Source organism: Podarcis erhardii (genome assembly GCF_964252035.2).
Source record: "Podarcis erhardii genome assembly, chromosome: 2".
In the NCBI taxonomy this organism is placed as follows: Eukaryota; Metazoa; Chordata; class Lepidosauria; order Squamata; family Lacertidae; genus Podarcis; species Podarcis erhardii.
Window position 1 is genome coordinate 83,372,179 of NC_138498.1, and position 16,643 is coordinate 83,388,821.

The window sequence follows — 16,643 nt, forward strand, 5'->3', positions numbered from 1 at the left end:
TGCTTGTAAACCAGAATGAGGCACCTTAAATGAAGCAAAAGAAGGAAATTAGCCCCAGATACAGCTGAATGCCGGCCATGTGTTTCTGCAGAGGGAATCTACAGGCCTCTCCTAGAGCTCCCTCATCACCAGATCACTAGACATATAAAATGTGCAAATCAAGACATAATCTGGGAAAGAGTCTGTTGCAATATAGCAGACAGGAATACATCATATTTTCTGGCTTACATACTCCCCCCTCCAAAAGGGCAACATTTGGCCAATGAATAGAATGTTTTAAAAGACCCTACCAGCCCCCAGTTTATAATGAAAGCTTTTCCATGTTTGAGATACTATATTTACTTAGTTCAAATATTTATGGGTGCAATGTATATACAGTATTGAACAAAACAGAAACCAGATTCATTCCTTAATGAGTGTGAAGGAATAGACTACATACAGAACTAAATATACCATAGTGTGAAAGGGGGGGGGGGTCGGGAAGCTGCTTGGCTAATACTTTGTTACGCAGCAATCCTAAGAAAATGAAAGTCTTAATAGCTACCGGACTGAAGAACAAAAACAAAATAAATTGGTATTAGTTTTTGTTCATTATCAGATTCCACCCCCTAGCCCCAAGACAAAGGTTAGAATGTTCAAAACGTCTCTGAATTTATTCAGCTGTCCTTGTGGTCTCATGTTTCAGAAGTGGCTGCTGTGCTGTCTGTGTTCCCATATGACTGTATTAAAGCTATCTGGCAGGCTGGGTAAAGTTCTTAGGCCAGCACTGCCGTGCTTGTTCAAATCCTCAGTCATCAGCCATTGACAAGCTGCTAAATGCAGGATAACATCTCCATTTTTTTAAGCAGCAGAACCGCAAGGCCAATACATCAGTGAGGGATGTATTCCTCAGAAATACATCTACATGCTACTAATTAGGGGAAGAGGAACATTTGCAGAAGTAAAACAACAACCACCACAAACAGTAGTGATAATCATCATTTAATTTGATGCATTTATATTTTGTGCTTCCCATGAGGATCTCAGAACAATGTCTTTGCCTCACAACAATCCTGTGAGGCAGGCTGCTTGCTTGTCACAAGGCCATTTGGTCAGTTTCACACTCAAGCCCACCATTTTGGGCTGCCTCCCTAGAGTTTATGGTAGCCATGTGTCTTTGCCATTTGAGGACAGAAAAAGCTTTGCTTGCCAATAGAAGCTAAAGAATTGGATGGGATTTAGAACACACACCTTGCTTCAAGCTTACATCAGAAGTATGCCTTATTGTACACAGAGAAGGCTATGATTGCTGGACTTCCAATCCTACCTGTCCTGTATATTCTTGAATAACTGTCCAGATGATGGTTTCCCAGGCAGGTAAATTATATAGGGGAAAATATCTCTCCACCCCCACCTTGAGTGCAACATCTGTTACTGTTTGTGAGTCTATTCAAAATTCATAATGGATTCCATCTGTCTTTGAGTGGAAAAATGAACATGTCAAAATTACATTGCAAATGGTGTCTTTGTAGATCATCTCAGAAGGAAGTATGCACAGAAATGGTGCAAATGCAAGTCTGAGCATGGACCGTAAGATTTAATCTTGGCACTGTTGAGGACTCTGTATTTCAAAGTATTTTGATTGTCACAATCACAATTAAATTACCACATGTGTTCGTCTATTTCTAATTGCACATCTCTCTAGAAAGCTTTTCCTGTTCCCAGCATGCATTTCAGCCTACCATCAGAAGTGCATGAAACAAAATGGACAAGAAAACATAAAATACAATGCAAGGTTTTCATGCTACTTTCTGCTTCTGAAATGAATAAAGCCCACACAAACCCCACAATATTTGAAATCAGAGCACAGGATTCAGGGACACAATATGACCAATAGGCCTTGGATGCAATGATTGAACATGCCAGAGACAGAAAAAATAATTCTTAAAGAGACATTATTGGCCATCTATGATTGTGTTCAACCTAATGAAAGCTTAGATTTGGTCTCAGGAAGCTTAAGTTAGTGTCCTAGTATGAAACAAGAAGTTCAGTGAATTCACTTCCCCTCACATGCACACATTAGTTACTATTTCCACATACAGTGGTACCTCAGGTTAAGTAATTAATTCATTCCGGAGGTCTGTTCTTAACCTGAAACTGTTCTTAACCTGAAGGACCACTTTAGCTAATGGGGCCTCCTGCTGCCGCTGTGCCGCCTGAGCCCGATTTCTGTACTTATCCTGAAGCAAAGTTCTTAACCTGAAGCACTATTTCTGGGTTAGCGGAGTCTGTAACCTGAAGCATATGTCACCCGAGGTACCACTGTACTTTGAGGAAAGAAAGGGTGCTTAAGAAGGTAGTTGGCCCTGCTCTACTCATCAAAACACAGACAATGTTGAAACACATCTGCCTACTGATAGAAACTCAGGAACTATGCCTTGGAATGATATTCTGGGTCTGACATGAAAAGTGACCCCCTCCTTGACAGGGTCCAGTGAATATCTGAAAAGTGCATGTGAAAACTAATACAACCTGCAAACTAAAATTAATATTTTGTGAAAAATGCCTTTTAAAGATCCATATTAATACGGGATTGCTAATCATGTAACGTATCCAATTGTAAGTCACCAACAGCTAAACACTATATGTATACTCGGGTTGGTCGCATTGAGTTCAATGAGGCTTGCTCCCAGGTAAATCAATGTAGGATTTCAATCCTGCTTTGCTTATTTTCCCCGATTCTCACTTGCTACAATTTTCACTTTTTAATTCCCACCCCTTTAACACAACACCATGACTCTTGTTACAAATCCTGGGTTTGAAATCCAAACAGTGAAAGTGTTCTTATTAAAACATGCACTCCACAGGCATTTATAAGTTTGGTAGTCCATTTCGGATACATAACCCTGAAACTTTCATCTGCCTGAAAGTGTCCTTCTAAGTATATTAGCAATATCTCAGGTATGGAAATGTTATATAAAATATCAACACATTTACCCTGTCACGCCATCTGTGTGAGCTGCAGTCTCCACAGCCAAACCTTTTACACACTGAAATCATTATCTTTCTGAAGTCTGCAGCTGGCATTTAAAACTTATTGATGGCATGGGTATCAGTGGCTCAGTAGGCAGCCCTTTTGCCTGAGGCTCACAAGGTCACAGGTTCACATTCTGCTCAGAGGAAAAGCTGGACATGTTCCAGGATTGTGTGTGGGCTGTGCTAGACTCCTAGGGGGCAGTCCTTAAGTCAGTAAGTGAAACCATGTATGCCTTGTAGATATCAAAGCTTTGTGTTCCTAATGGCAAAAAAGAAAGCGGGCAAGGAAGCTACATTCTGTATGCTTAGAGCAAGTGAAAAAATATATATCCAAGTCTTGGATTCTTTCACTAGTAAATGCTACATAACACCAATCTGGGGGTTTCTGAGGAAATGACTATAATAATTAAGCACAGGTACACATTCACAAACATCACGTGCGGGCAAAAATCTGCAAGGGGTGGGATGTGAAGTAGAACACTATGATAAATTTGAATTTAACCTGCTCTGGTGTTAATGCTCTGATGCTTGGTTATCCCAGATGTCTCCCTCCTCATCTTCTTTATAGACAGGTAAAGTTGGATCTCTTGAAGGAACTGGGGATCACACTCTAGGCAAAGGTTGGACAGGTGATCAATGTACAGCATGAGATTTTGCTGTGGCAATGTGCCTCCAACAGTGACTGGATCATCTAGTCAAAAGAAACAAAACCAATATGAAACATTTTGCTTGAGAAAGAGACCAAACAAATCCTAGGCATAATGGCAGAAAGCGGCATTTCCAGTAAAGAAGGATTACAGTGGTGCCCCACAAGACGAACACCTCGCAAGACGGAAAACCCGCTAGACGAAAGGGTTTTCCGTTTTGGAGGCGCTTCGCAAAACGAATTTCCCTATGGGCTTGCTTCGCAAGACGAAAATGTCTTGCGAGTTCCTGCGAGTTTTTTCCCCTTTCCCCCCTTTTTCTAAGCAGCTAAGCCGCTTATCAGCTGATCCGCTAAGCCGATAAGCAGCTAAAAGCCGCTAAAAGCCGCTAAACCGCTAATAGCGCTAATCCGCTAAGCTGTCAATGGGCTTGCTTTGCAAGACGAAAAAACCGCTATACGAAGAGACTCACAGAACGGATTAATTTCGTCTTGCGAGGCACCACTGTATAAGCATTTAACTGAAAGGGCTGAAATATTTAGAGACAATTTCTTGCATTTGTTAGGACATAAGTGTTGCTACTCAGGAGTTTCGTATCAGAACCCATTATTTTTTTTGAGGGTGATGGTTAGAGGGACCCAATTATTATCAGAACTGCATTGTACAATGGTGGAAGAGTTAATATTTAGTCACAAGCTAATTCTGCAACTTACATTGTCCGCCCCCCCAGCTGTTATTATTTAACAAAAAAAATTTTATTCAAAAAATTTATATATCCCTCGATTGTAAAAAAAAAGCCCTCTAAGCAGTTTACAGAAACTCAAAATAAAACATTAACATTATTGATAAAAACAGTTTAAACCAATATTTAAAAATATTCAAAAGATTATTAAAATAAACAGTAGCTAAAAAGAAATAAAACACACATAACTTCTACATGTCTGAATAGGCTTCCCTATTTTATTTAGCCACAAAGGGGGAAACATACAAGCCCCAGTCCAAATTGCCCTCCAACAGCTGATGAAACTGCCATGCAACATATAGCTTAGCCCTGATTTTGTTCTTCAAAATCAGGTTTACTTACTAATAAGGAGAAACTGGTATCACGCTCCTCTTTCCTCTGTTAGTTTTCTGCTTGCATCACTTTGACTATCACATCGTACTCTAGATCAGTGTGTTGGATCCAGAATTAATCATGCTCAGAGTAGGTTCTGACTATCATAAATTCCAGTGACTTAAATGGGTCTGCTCTAAGCACCGCTAAGATTGGATCCAAACCACCATGTGTAATATTCTGATTTAAAGCCAACTGGGTGGATTTCAATCCACTTGCACAAGCACCAGATCATCTCCTGACTCAAAATACTATGGAATATTATCTTTCATAAGAACATTAACAATGATGGTTTCCTGTTTTTAAATTTTGCTGATTTTGTTAGTATATTTTTTTCCATTAAGCAGCTTATAAATTCTTCCAAATAAATAAAAAAAATACAGTTCAAAGGCTAAAGAAATCATATTCCAATCAAAATTAACCTTAGTACTTAGTACACCCCCCCCACACACAAACACACACACAATTAATAAACACAGGGAAAGGATCGCTTTCTTCCTGAAGACAGTTCTGACTAGATATGCTGCTATTTCAGATTAATTTTTTAGGCTCCAAGTACACTTAGATGGAAAATCCCTCAAAATATTTATTCCTCGAAGCAAAGTCAGTGGATCTATGAATTAAAACGATCAAATGCTTTCAGACTCATAAAACAAGCACAGAGCAATTTCAAGTTTAGCCCTGGTAAAGGTAAACTGAGCTTCCTTTGTGATGCGGATGTAATGGAAACTTGAAAGCTCAGTAACTGACTTCTCTGTTCATTCTCTGCAAAATTATTTCTGCTCCAGGAATATGCACGATCATAGGTTTGCACTAAGCCATGGTTTGGCTTAATGTTATGTGCGAACTGAACCTATGCGTAAAATCAATAAACATGGGTCAAAATTGCTGTGAGGCGATAGGCAAGTTGCTGATTATGCAGAGAATGAACAGAGTTTTTAGATTTACATGTATATGCACATCACGAATCGGGTCACCATGACAATTGTACCATGATAACCACACACACACACACACACACACACACACAGTGGACATATTTGGATAAATGGGGAAAGCATGGCAAGGAAAGAAACCACAGATTGTTTCAGAAACAATAAAAAGTAATACAGAATAGTGCTTTAGGTTGCAGGTATATACACTCTCACCTGAGTGAGAGTAAGACCTATTGAATTCAATGGGACTTACTTTGAGTAGACATGCATAGGATTGCACTGCAAATAGATTCAGGTTATAATCCAAAATCTAAAAAGTCAGTGTAATTGCGGTTTCTACAGCTTTAGTGTGTCAAAGAGCCATTTGATATACCAAATAGGCTCCATAGGAGGTTTAAATAGGAGGCTGCATTCCAGAACTTTGATACAAAATAGAAAAGGCTACACAGTAAAACAAATGCACTTCACAACATAACAAGAACACATTTCATAAAGGAGCAGAGCATGTCCTCTTAACCTATGACAACAAATTTGTTTATTTAGTTTTCTTCTTAGTAAGAAAGCAATTGGTTTTTTCGCCCAATAAAAATATCCTTATGCATTTATAAACACTACTGGTAATTATGTAATTACCCAGCCCAATCATGTTAAATTGCTGTCAGTTAGGTTCCCACCACTGATTACCCATGTAGTGCACTAAATCTAAATGAAGCCTTTGCTAAAGTGCACTTAGTGATTTACAAAGGTGTCTCTATGGTTCTAAAAACCATAACAGCACTATATTATTTGCTATAATCACTCAGTGTCCAAGGTCAAGGATAGATCTCACTGAATTTCTTGTATAAAAATGGAAAGAAACACAGAATTAAACACATGGCTTATTTTTGTGTTCCTCATCATGACTTCTGCATCTAATGGTAACCTTTCACCTCCACACATTTAAAATGCTATAATTATGTAATTAAAACCAATTATGTAATTTTACCCTATGGATTCTTATCCTAAAGGATCCAAATCAATTATTTTGTTCAGTGGCCTTGAAAGATTTTGTAATATGAAACAAACAGTGAGGTTTAAAATTAAGGAGTAGGAAAATTTACAAATTAATCCTGCCAAGGGGCTATTTACATGTAACTCAATGTCAAACAAATCCTGTGATGATGTTCAACTCAGAGAGCAACCAACAATATATTTTACAGTCCTTTATAAATTGTAAGAAATATGAATGCCTGCTAAGACTTGACAAGCCAAATTGGATGACAACAGATACATTCCGGTACAGTTGTTCAGTCTCCATCCTAATTTCCAAGGTTCATATAATAAATAGTGGAAAAATTCAAAGTAATGTCATCATAGACTGGCTGACATTGCTACAGGGGAGATTAATGAGGGCTAGGGGAATTTCTCCTTCCCTCTGATTGCTAAAAAATGTCCTGGCTGGTGGGCTTCCCAAGAAGCATTTTGGTTGCCACTGTGGGTAATGGGTTGTTGGACTAGATAGGTGTTTGTTCTGATCCAGTGGGTCTCTTCTTAAGTTCAGACCTAACAACATGTAAAATCAGAAGGAACTCTTGGGGGGGACGACTGATCTGACTCAGCATGACAATTCTTCACAGGTGCTTATAATATCAGTGGAAACAGTTGGTAACCGCCTTCAATTTTAACCTGAAGATTGCCACTTGTCCAGTTTTAATTTTAATTTTAATTTATTTGAATTAATTGTGGGATGTATCTTAATTTATTGAACGCTTGTTTTTATGCATTGTCTTACTTGTATGATGTTAGCCACTCTGAGCCTGGCTTTGGCCGGGGAGGGTGGGATATAAATAAATTATTATTATTATTATTATTATTATTATTATTATTATTATTCACTTTCCTATATTTTCTTTCTCAGCTTTCCCAACAATCATGAGAACAATCTTCCAGGAGGTGAAATAAATCACAGGAGCTGCTGGTGTCTCTCTTACTGCTTCCACACCACACACCATTCTCCACCTTCCTATTATATGAAATGATTTGACATTTCAAAAGATGCTACATCTCCTTAGCCTTGCAAAGAGCACCTCCTGGGTTAGCAAACTAGTGAAAACAAACAAAAAGTGAACAATATTTCTCTCCTCATCTCCACAAAAAAACCACCTTTCTACATGAGACCAAATTTTAAACAGAAATGCAGCGACTTGTCATTTGGAGGCTACGATGTTGAGTTGCAATACCATATATCTGAATTTGAATTCTTTAAATAAAATAAATAAAAACAATGGTATATGCATCTGCTAAAACTATATGACATATACCCAGTGCTTTTTTCTAAGGGGGGGGATGCAGGGGTATGCATACTCCTAAAAATTTTGTGAATCTAAGTTTGGCCTCATTGAGGGGCAGTATTTCAATATGAATAGGAAAATGAGAGCATCCCTAAACTTTTTTTTTTAAAAGAAAAAAGTGCTGCATATACCAAATAGCATCTCAATCACATTGTACTGTTAAATTACAATTAAAAAATGACTTTTATCATCTTTGACCATGCAGTTTTGGGGGGCAAGTATATCATTCATTTAAAAACTCCCCCCCCCAAAAAAACTCATAAAGGTCTAAGCAGCAATGAACATTATGAATAAAACCATGTCCTTCTTCAATGGGATTTGCTTCTAAATCAAATGGAGTTTGTTACTAATCAGATTTCCTCATTTTTAAAATTTATCTTTATCCAAACAAAGGTGATTTATATCTATGAATACAATGTTCTGTCACAGGGGCGCCGACTTATAAAAAATATTGGGGGGGCGGGGGCCCATACCGACTTATAAAAAATATTGGGGGGGGCCCAAGACCTCCAAACCGCTGCTGCTGGGGGAACGAAAGGGGCGAGCCTCGGGCTGCCCCGACCTTAAGTGAACCTGTGAGGGCCCGCCCTTGGTGTATCTGAAGAAGTGTGCATGCACACGAAAGCTCATACCAAGAACTGACTTAGTTGGTTTTTAAGGTGCTACTGGAAGGAATTTGTTTTGTTTTAAGGAAAATAAAAAATACCAACATAATTTTGTGATTTTACAAAGCATAATATAACTAATAATTTTCTTAAATTATTGGGGGGGCAGAGCCCCCCCAAACGAATTTTTGAGGGGGCTCGGGCCCCCTCAGGCCCCATGGAGTCGGCGCCTATGTTCCTATGTTCTGTCATGAGGTCAGCATGTCCAAAGAGGTATGTTCAAAGAAAGATAATGTTCCTGAAAGTCTAAAGTTGCACAATTCCCCTTCTCCCACCACACTGGATAAAGTTTCCTAAGCGGTATACAGTACAAAAATTAAACACTGACACAGGTCTGGCCCCCGGTATATAACAACAACAACAACAACAACAACAACAACAACAACAACAACAACAACAAAAATAACAGCTTACTGAATGAAAAGGACATGGGGATGGGAAGGGAAAACAAATAAACTCAGATACCCAAACTTTCTAGTCACATAATGACAAGGTGCAATGCCCACTGAAGAAACAATTGAGAGAAAGGAGGAGCCAAATTGCAGTTTGTCTCAGCAGAGTCAAGGGAGCAAAAATGTTTGAGGAGTTACATGCACATATGAGAATTCTGATCTGTGCTGACCTGATCCACCCCTCCCAGACTACTGGTGCAGCAACAGGTAAGAATTAAAAACCATTATGGGGCACAGGATATTGGATATAATATCATGTTTGAGGACTGGGAGAGGTTGTGGACTAGTGGGTTGAATTTTACTGCATGTAATACTTTGAAAGAGAATGTTATGAAAATGATATATAGATGGTACTTGACCCCAGTCAAACTTGCAAAAATTTACCACTTGTCTGATAACAAATGTTGGAAATGTAAGGAAAATGAAGGAACATTCTTTCACCTCTGGTGGACCTGCCCTAGAGTGAAGGCCTTCTGGGAAATGATATATAATGAGCTGAAAAAGGTACTTAAGTATACCTTCCCTAAGAAACCAGGGGCCTTCCTTCTGGGTATTGTCGGCCAGAAGGTGTTAAAGAAGGATCGAACATTTTTTATGTATGCAACAACAGCAGCAAGGATACTCGTCGCCAAGCATTGGAAAACTCAAGATTTACCCACACTGGAAGAATGGCAGATGCAACTGATAGACTACATGGAAATGGCTGAGATGACTGGCAGAATCCGAGACATGGGAGAAGAGACGGTGGAAGAAGATTGGAAGAAATTCAAGACCTATTTACAAAAATATTGTAAACTTTATGAATGTTAAGAAGGATGCTAGAGTAAAAACAACTTGGCACCATTAAGCTAGATGAGGAGAAATATGAAGATAAGTTAAATTTAAGAAAAGATAAAGTTTTGGAAATTTTTGGTTATATTTAAACTTTTAAGATCTAAATAAAGGATATTTAAATTAGAGATATAACATCGGAAAACTAGACAATAAGAATAGAAACAAGGAGATAAATTTGCTGGAAAAAATTTACAGTCAGGAATGCAGGAGTGGGAGATGAGAGGGAGTCCAAGAAGTTAAGAAAATTATGTTAAGAGATGTGTTGTATTGATTCTTTTGGTATTGTAATTAAAACAAAAATTGCTAATAAATATTATTAAAATATATATATATAAGGATTGGAGAATTTTTAAGGAATACTTTAAAAATTACGGTATAAAAGGAAACTTCTTGGCAGAATTAGACTGAACCTTGCATTATATAAATATAAGTTTGTAGGGAAGTTAACAGAAACTATATAAGAAATATGTAACAGTGCAGTATAAGATAATCAACAGATAAAGTACAGCGAGACTAACAGGAAGTCATTTTTAATTTCTTGTTTTACAAGTTTTACAATCATTCACATCATTGGGAATACACAGGATGTTAGTTATAAGAATTGTGTTGTTTCATATATTGCTACTGTCTGTTTATCAATTTATAGTTTATTTGATTGTATGTTTGTTGGTTGGTTTGTTTGCTTTCCTGGCATAAATGTATCTATTTTAAAACAATAAAGATGTACAATAAAAAGAAAAAGAAAAGAATAAGAAAGAAAAAAAAAACCATTATGAGGGAAGCAGTCTCGATACAGAATAATAGCACCACAATCTGGGTGTTGGGCTCACTTTGATCCTTACCCAATCTTTAAGATTACGATTCCTTACTCATTCAAATTAGAAAAAAAAAATCCTTTCAAAATATGGAAGCTATATACTTAAACCAGAGCATTTGCAGAATTCCCAAACCAAGTTCTCTCTAAACATAAAGCATACATTTATCAGCTAAACACCCCACCTCACCCCCCCCATTTTGCTTGCAATATGTCACTCATGTCTGCCACGAACAAGATCCTGCTGTTTTTAAAGTTGAACCCCTGCTGCAATTTGGCCACTCAAACTATTCTGTCATAGTTCATCTAATACAGAATTTTTCAATATATCCATATTTGGATTCCTTTGCAAATTCTTTTTCTGCTCTGTGTGTGAAGTTCCATAAGCTGGAAATAAAAGTTTTAATGTGCTCTTTCAAAGCCAAAAGAAAGTGAAAGAAATAGACTACAATCCCCCTGGTAAAAAATTATCACACAGTATACTGTTCAGCTTTGCTTTATGGTTCATAGAACTGGCAGGTTATTTTAATAGCCTCTTTACTTATTTTATAAGTCAGATATAGTTTGGGTTTTCTTTTCTTTTTTTACTGAGGATGACTGCTCACTAGGTTTTCAGTTCTATTTTGTCAAGTACTGACCTTCATCTTTCTAATCTTCATCTACAAAGCACTTATTACATTTTCTAAGAAGGACAGTATATCTCAAAGTAAAGGAATTACACCTTTGTGAATTCCCATGTGGCAAAAACGTCACTATTGTTGTTGTTTTTTTTTTTTTTTTTGGAATAATATTTATTAAAGTTTTCCAATTAATTACAAATTAATAAAACATCCAATTTCAAATCTTTTTCCAATTACATCCTTTCAGGACTTCCCCTTCCCCCCCCCCTTGTATTCCAAATCTCTCAAATGATCTCAACAAGTTCTTCTCCTCAATTCAGACTTGTTATCCTTAACCCAATTTTTTTTTTTAAAAAAAAACACATTATTTTCCATTCCCCTAAAATCGGCTTATTCCCACCACGAGTTCCCCACTTTAGAATACCATGTAGATGTATATAGCCTAAATAAAACATAGTTTACGCCCTTTGGATTCCACATTTCCCACCCCCCCTTTTCCCGGTTGCGTTCCCAATGTTCCTCAATGTCTGATATTTCCACGTCTCTCTAAGTCATAGTCCTTTGCCAGTCCTCTTTAGTTTCGAATGTCCAATCATGGAAGGATTCTGTCTCAAAGAAAGGCCCATTTTTTTCCATCCAGATTTTTATATCCAGGAGTGAAAAACTCCAAATTATAATCCTTAAGCTTGTCAAATCTGGATGTCCCAAACGTCCCCACTTTTGACTTGGTCCAATTCTTGTTATTTTGTTGTTCTTATTGATCACACTTCTCTTTCTATTTCTTTCTGTCCCTGTTTTCCTGCACAAATGTCCTAATTCCAAAAGTTAGTTCCTTTACAGAGGCTTGTTATTCAGAAACAAAACATTACGTCAAGTTCCTTTCATTCCACAACAGATGATTCCATTGTCTTCTTCGGTGTAGTGGCCTCTGTAGTCATAATAATGTTCCATTTCTGCAGTTTCCCAGGAGATAAACAGTTCTGTTCCAATTTCCAGCTAAAACCACTTGTAATATCCCTCGGCTCCTCTAGGTGGATTGCAAAAACTGAGTTCTCTTCCAGATCGCGTCCATTAGCCCTAGTAACTTTATAATCCTTATTTAAAACAATTTGTATCCAATTTATAACAAATATAACCAGCAAAGTCCTTGTAACATAGTCTCTATCTTATTTTCCGCTTTGACAGCTCTTTGACAGCTGTCAAAACTTGCCTTTCTCCTCTCCAAACTCCATCATCGATCGCTCCCGGGGTTCCAGGGGGGGTTGTTTTTAAGTCCGAATTCTACTTTCCTCCTCCAGCTCAATCTCATATTCTTCACTCGTGAGGTTAAAAACTTGCCAAAATGATGTTACTCCGATCTTAGTTATCAGATCCTTTGCTTTGACCCTTCTACAATGGAGGGGGTGGCTGACTTCCTTTTTTGCGCCTCCCCCGCTCGCTCCGAAATTTTTAAAATTTTTGTCCCTCTTTTTAGTCCAAGTTCCAATTACTTACGGGTTGTTCTTTTAGGTCCGAATTTTCAAAGGAAAAAGCCAGCGCTCTCCGCCGAATGGCATGCGGCTTCGCACGGCAGGGATAGCAGAGGACTCAAAACACCACGCTTCTCCCCGGCACCCGATCCGTAGCCTTTAAAAAGGCTCCTTCACGAGTCGGGAGGGCGCTAACGGTGTCAGCCGAGTCTCCATGTCCACGGCCCCCGTGGCCGTGGTTTTTAAGGGTCCCCGCATCGCCGGTGCGGTAGGACCCAGCCCCTGCCGTGCAGGCTCCCTCCGGAGCTCGGAGGGAGTCCGCCATTCGGCGATGGTGCCGACCCGGAAGTCAACGTCACTATTGTTTTTAATGGCTGCTTCTTTGGCCCACAAACACCTCTTCAAAATCCTGACACTGGTCCACACATACAACAAAAATGTAAACAAAGCAAAATCTGTGAGCTAGATTGTAATCTACAGCCACTAATATTTGGCAGCCTTGAGATATACATCTATTTTTGTTGTGATACAGCAAAGCAGCAAAATGATCATCTGGTTAAGCTGGCAACCTAGAATAATAAAAAATCAAACTGGTGAACTATAATTACAGCAAGATGATAATCCGGTTAAATTGGGTGACCTATAACATCAGTACCTGGCTTCTCATTCCTATGGTAGTTTCTGTTTCTCATTCATGTCAAAATCATGATTGATCTGAAACTGTAGAGCAGGGATGGGGAGCTTGTGTCCCCCTCAGTTGTTTTTGAACTATAACTCCTGTCATCATGCTAGCTGGGGCTGATGGGAGATGGAGTCCAACAACTTATGGAGAGCCACAAGTTCCTACTGCTCCTGTAATGCAGAAACAGGGAGCATGTGTCTTTACAAGTGTTGTTGGATTTCCAACAGCACATCAGCCCTAGGGCCAATATGGCCAATGACCATGGAAAATAGGAGTTATAGTCCAACAACATCTGAAGGCCTGTAGGTTCCACATCCCTAATACAGAGGAAAATGAAAAAGTGAAAAAGAAAATATGGGTCAGTCTTCATGCCAGTCATTACACAACAGTAACTATGCCTTTAAAGGTTCCCTGTTTTCCTTGATTCGTTTCTTCTGAGGTGTATTCAAAATTGATTTACAAAGGACAAGGTGACTTGGACTCATTCATGAAAAGTTAGATACAGAATGCTGCTTTCCTGTCGCATGTCTCTTATTTATTTACTTATTAATTAGTATGCCTCCCATATTAAATATCTTTTGGATGACAGGTCTAGTGGTATTACACTGGCCATGGCAAAGTTTCTCTTGGAAGTTAAAAGAAACAAGGGTCATCATGCGTGAGACAAAACAAAATGACCGCCTTGGTTCCTCTCTCTTTTGTGGTTGGCTGTCTTAACTGTATTTTGTTCTGAAATAGTTCAATGGGTCTTTGGACCGCAATAAAGATTTTATTAATTAGTTTAAAGCCTACCCTTTTCTCGGTAAAAATATAACATGAAACGATAGCATATCAGATTCGCATAAAATCGTAAGCCAGCAGCTATACATCAGAATTAAATCCAACCCCTAAGGGCCTCCTAAGAAATCAATGCAAACTGTACAATAATGGAGCCAGGTAGGCCTCCTTAGGGAAGGCATTTCCCAAGAAAAGTGCTGTGATGAAGGAAAGGCCCTATCTTTTATTTCTCCATACCAAACTTCAGATGAAATGACCTATGCTACTGGCAGTACACAGGGAAGTATATTTCATTTGAAGTATGTTTTGAAGGACCTGATGTATCCAGGTCTTAAGACCATTTAGGGCTTAGTGGTTAAGAACCAAAATGGTGGATTGAACCTAGAAATAAATATGCAACCAATGCAGGTAAGGAGTATCTGGGAAACTACACTTCCCAAGTGATATTTGCAGGCACACAATCTGCCATTACTCAAACCATCTAGTGCAGTAAGCTGGGTTCTAGCGAAGGTTGAGTTGGTTGGGGTGAAAATACAGTGGTGGGCGAAGTGGGAGAGGGTTGAAGGAGAACTCTTCTCCAGCTTGGTGTCATGACCAAGTATTATGAACATCCTTGAGCGAATACTTCAGAATCCAGAAAAAGTTCCGAACTCTATCACAGCTGAAATTTCTGAACACTTTTCAGAGACAGCCTCACATAGGACACATTACAGTAGTCCAACTTGGATGTTACTAGGGATGCTACTAATGGCTGAGGAAAGGTATCCACAGGCTATTGCATAAGCAAATCACAGCCTTACGTTCATTTCTGCAGAAGGAGGACTCTGAGTGTGGGTAAAAAAAAGCAAATACAATGTGTATATACTACAAATTGTGTGCTTTTTCCAGTATTTGCTTTTTGGCCTTTCCTCAGTCCTCTTCAAATCAGCCCCAGAGGGAAGACAGCTGGAGTAAGATAGACTAGCATTGTGGGAGCCAGAGGGCTTTTTCACTCTTTGCTTTTCAAAGGTATGAGTTATAATTTTTTGCAGATCCCGTAGTCTTAGCCATATATAGTATTGTGCCTCAGTTTTTGGATGCTGTATGATTAACTCCTTGCCCTACAAAACACAAAACAGAGTTATCCTCACCCTTATTAGATTTTTTTCTTTACTATGATCTGATGCAAAATTATTTTTGTTTGGTCTACTCTATACTGACAGCAATTAATACTAAGGCCTAAAACTTAAAGGGATAGAGCTAACACATGTTTTTAATCTGTAAGCAAGTTATCCAATTATTTTAGGTAAACTCTATGATTGCAACCATTCTACCTACCCTGATATAATGAATTATTTTCTCCCAAAAGGTCTTAGGAGTTGTGTAGCCTTCTTGGTAGAAATATATGGCGATCTCTTCTTTACCAATCATGGGATTATTTAATGACTGTGCATTCATTAATAATTAATTGTTTGGGTGTTAGAAATAAGATACTGGGAGCATGACTGAGGAAAATCTTGTGTGTGTCAAGATTAGAATTTATCATTATAAACTGAGCCTGTGTGAGTCCTGGGCAAGAGTGACTAATGTGATGGATTGGTGATGATGAAACATAATGAATAGAATGAATGGAAAAGGTCATATTTTTGAGCATTTTTTGTAATTATAAAGATGATTTGCCTAATCTGGTGCTCACTACTTGTTGGTGCTCCTGTAAAATTAGGTGTTCCTGGCAGGGGAAAATGAAATGACGGCAAGCATAACAATAGTGCAACAATTGTGCTGGTTTTCCTAACAGATGGGGAATTATAATCTACACTTTAATATTTATATTCATATAGCTGTCAAAAGCAGCAGTAGCAGCAGCAGCAACAACATAAGTAGTATTATTGAACAAGTCCCTTATTTGCATAGCAGCATCCCTTGATAGGCATAGATATAGAAGGTTTCTTGGTGTGGTTCTAAACTATGACAAAATATTTTAATTGAGGGGTATGCAAATAAATATACGAGCAAATATTTATTTATAACAATATTTATATCATCATGTTTTGTTTTAGGATTTTACTATCACCTCAAATATTGTATATGAGGTGGAATTAAATAAGTAATAAATTCACTGTATAACCTTTATAACATTTTGGGCTATGTGCCTGCATTTATCCTTTTTGGCAAGTTCTTCTTCATATGTCAGGTTTGCATACATAGACAGCCAGTTTGTCTGATATTTACAGCCATTCTCTTCCTTTGCTTTCTCAACAACAACCGTGATATACAACTTGGTCGTCACTATCATATATCTAACTATGGTAT

General features: G+C 38.2%; 1 protein-coding gene across 13 annotated transcripts in view; it reads right to left on the reverse strand.

Annotated features, from left to right (window-relative positions):
- ERC2 (ELKS/RAB6-interacting/CAST family member 2) overlaps window positions 1-16,643 on the reverse strand; it is a 539,768-nt gene that overhangs the window by 63,591 nt on the left and 459,534 nt on the right. For 3 of the 13 annotated variants that reach the window (XM_081848845.1, XM_081848844.1, XM_081848850.1), the window contains one exon: window positions 3,524-3,706. The exons of 8 other annotated variants lie outside the window; for them this stretch is intronic. The gene's annotated coding sequence lies outside the window, so the exon portion shown is untranslated. Of the gene's footprint in view, window positions 1-3,517; window positions 3,707-16,643 lie in introns of those variants that run through there. 2 more of the 13 variants (XR_014153136.1, XR_014153137.1) reach the window with 1 other exon arrangement.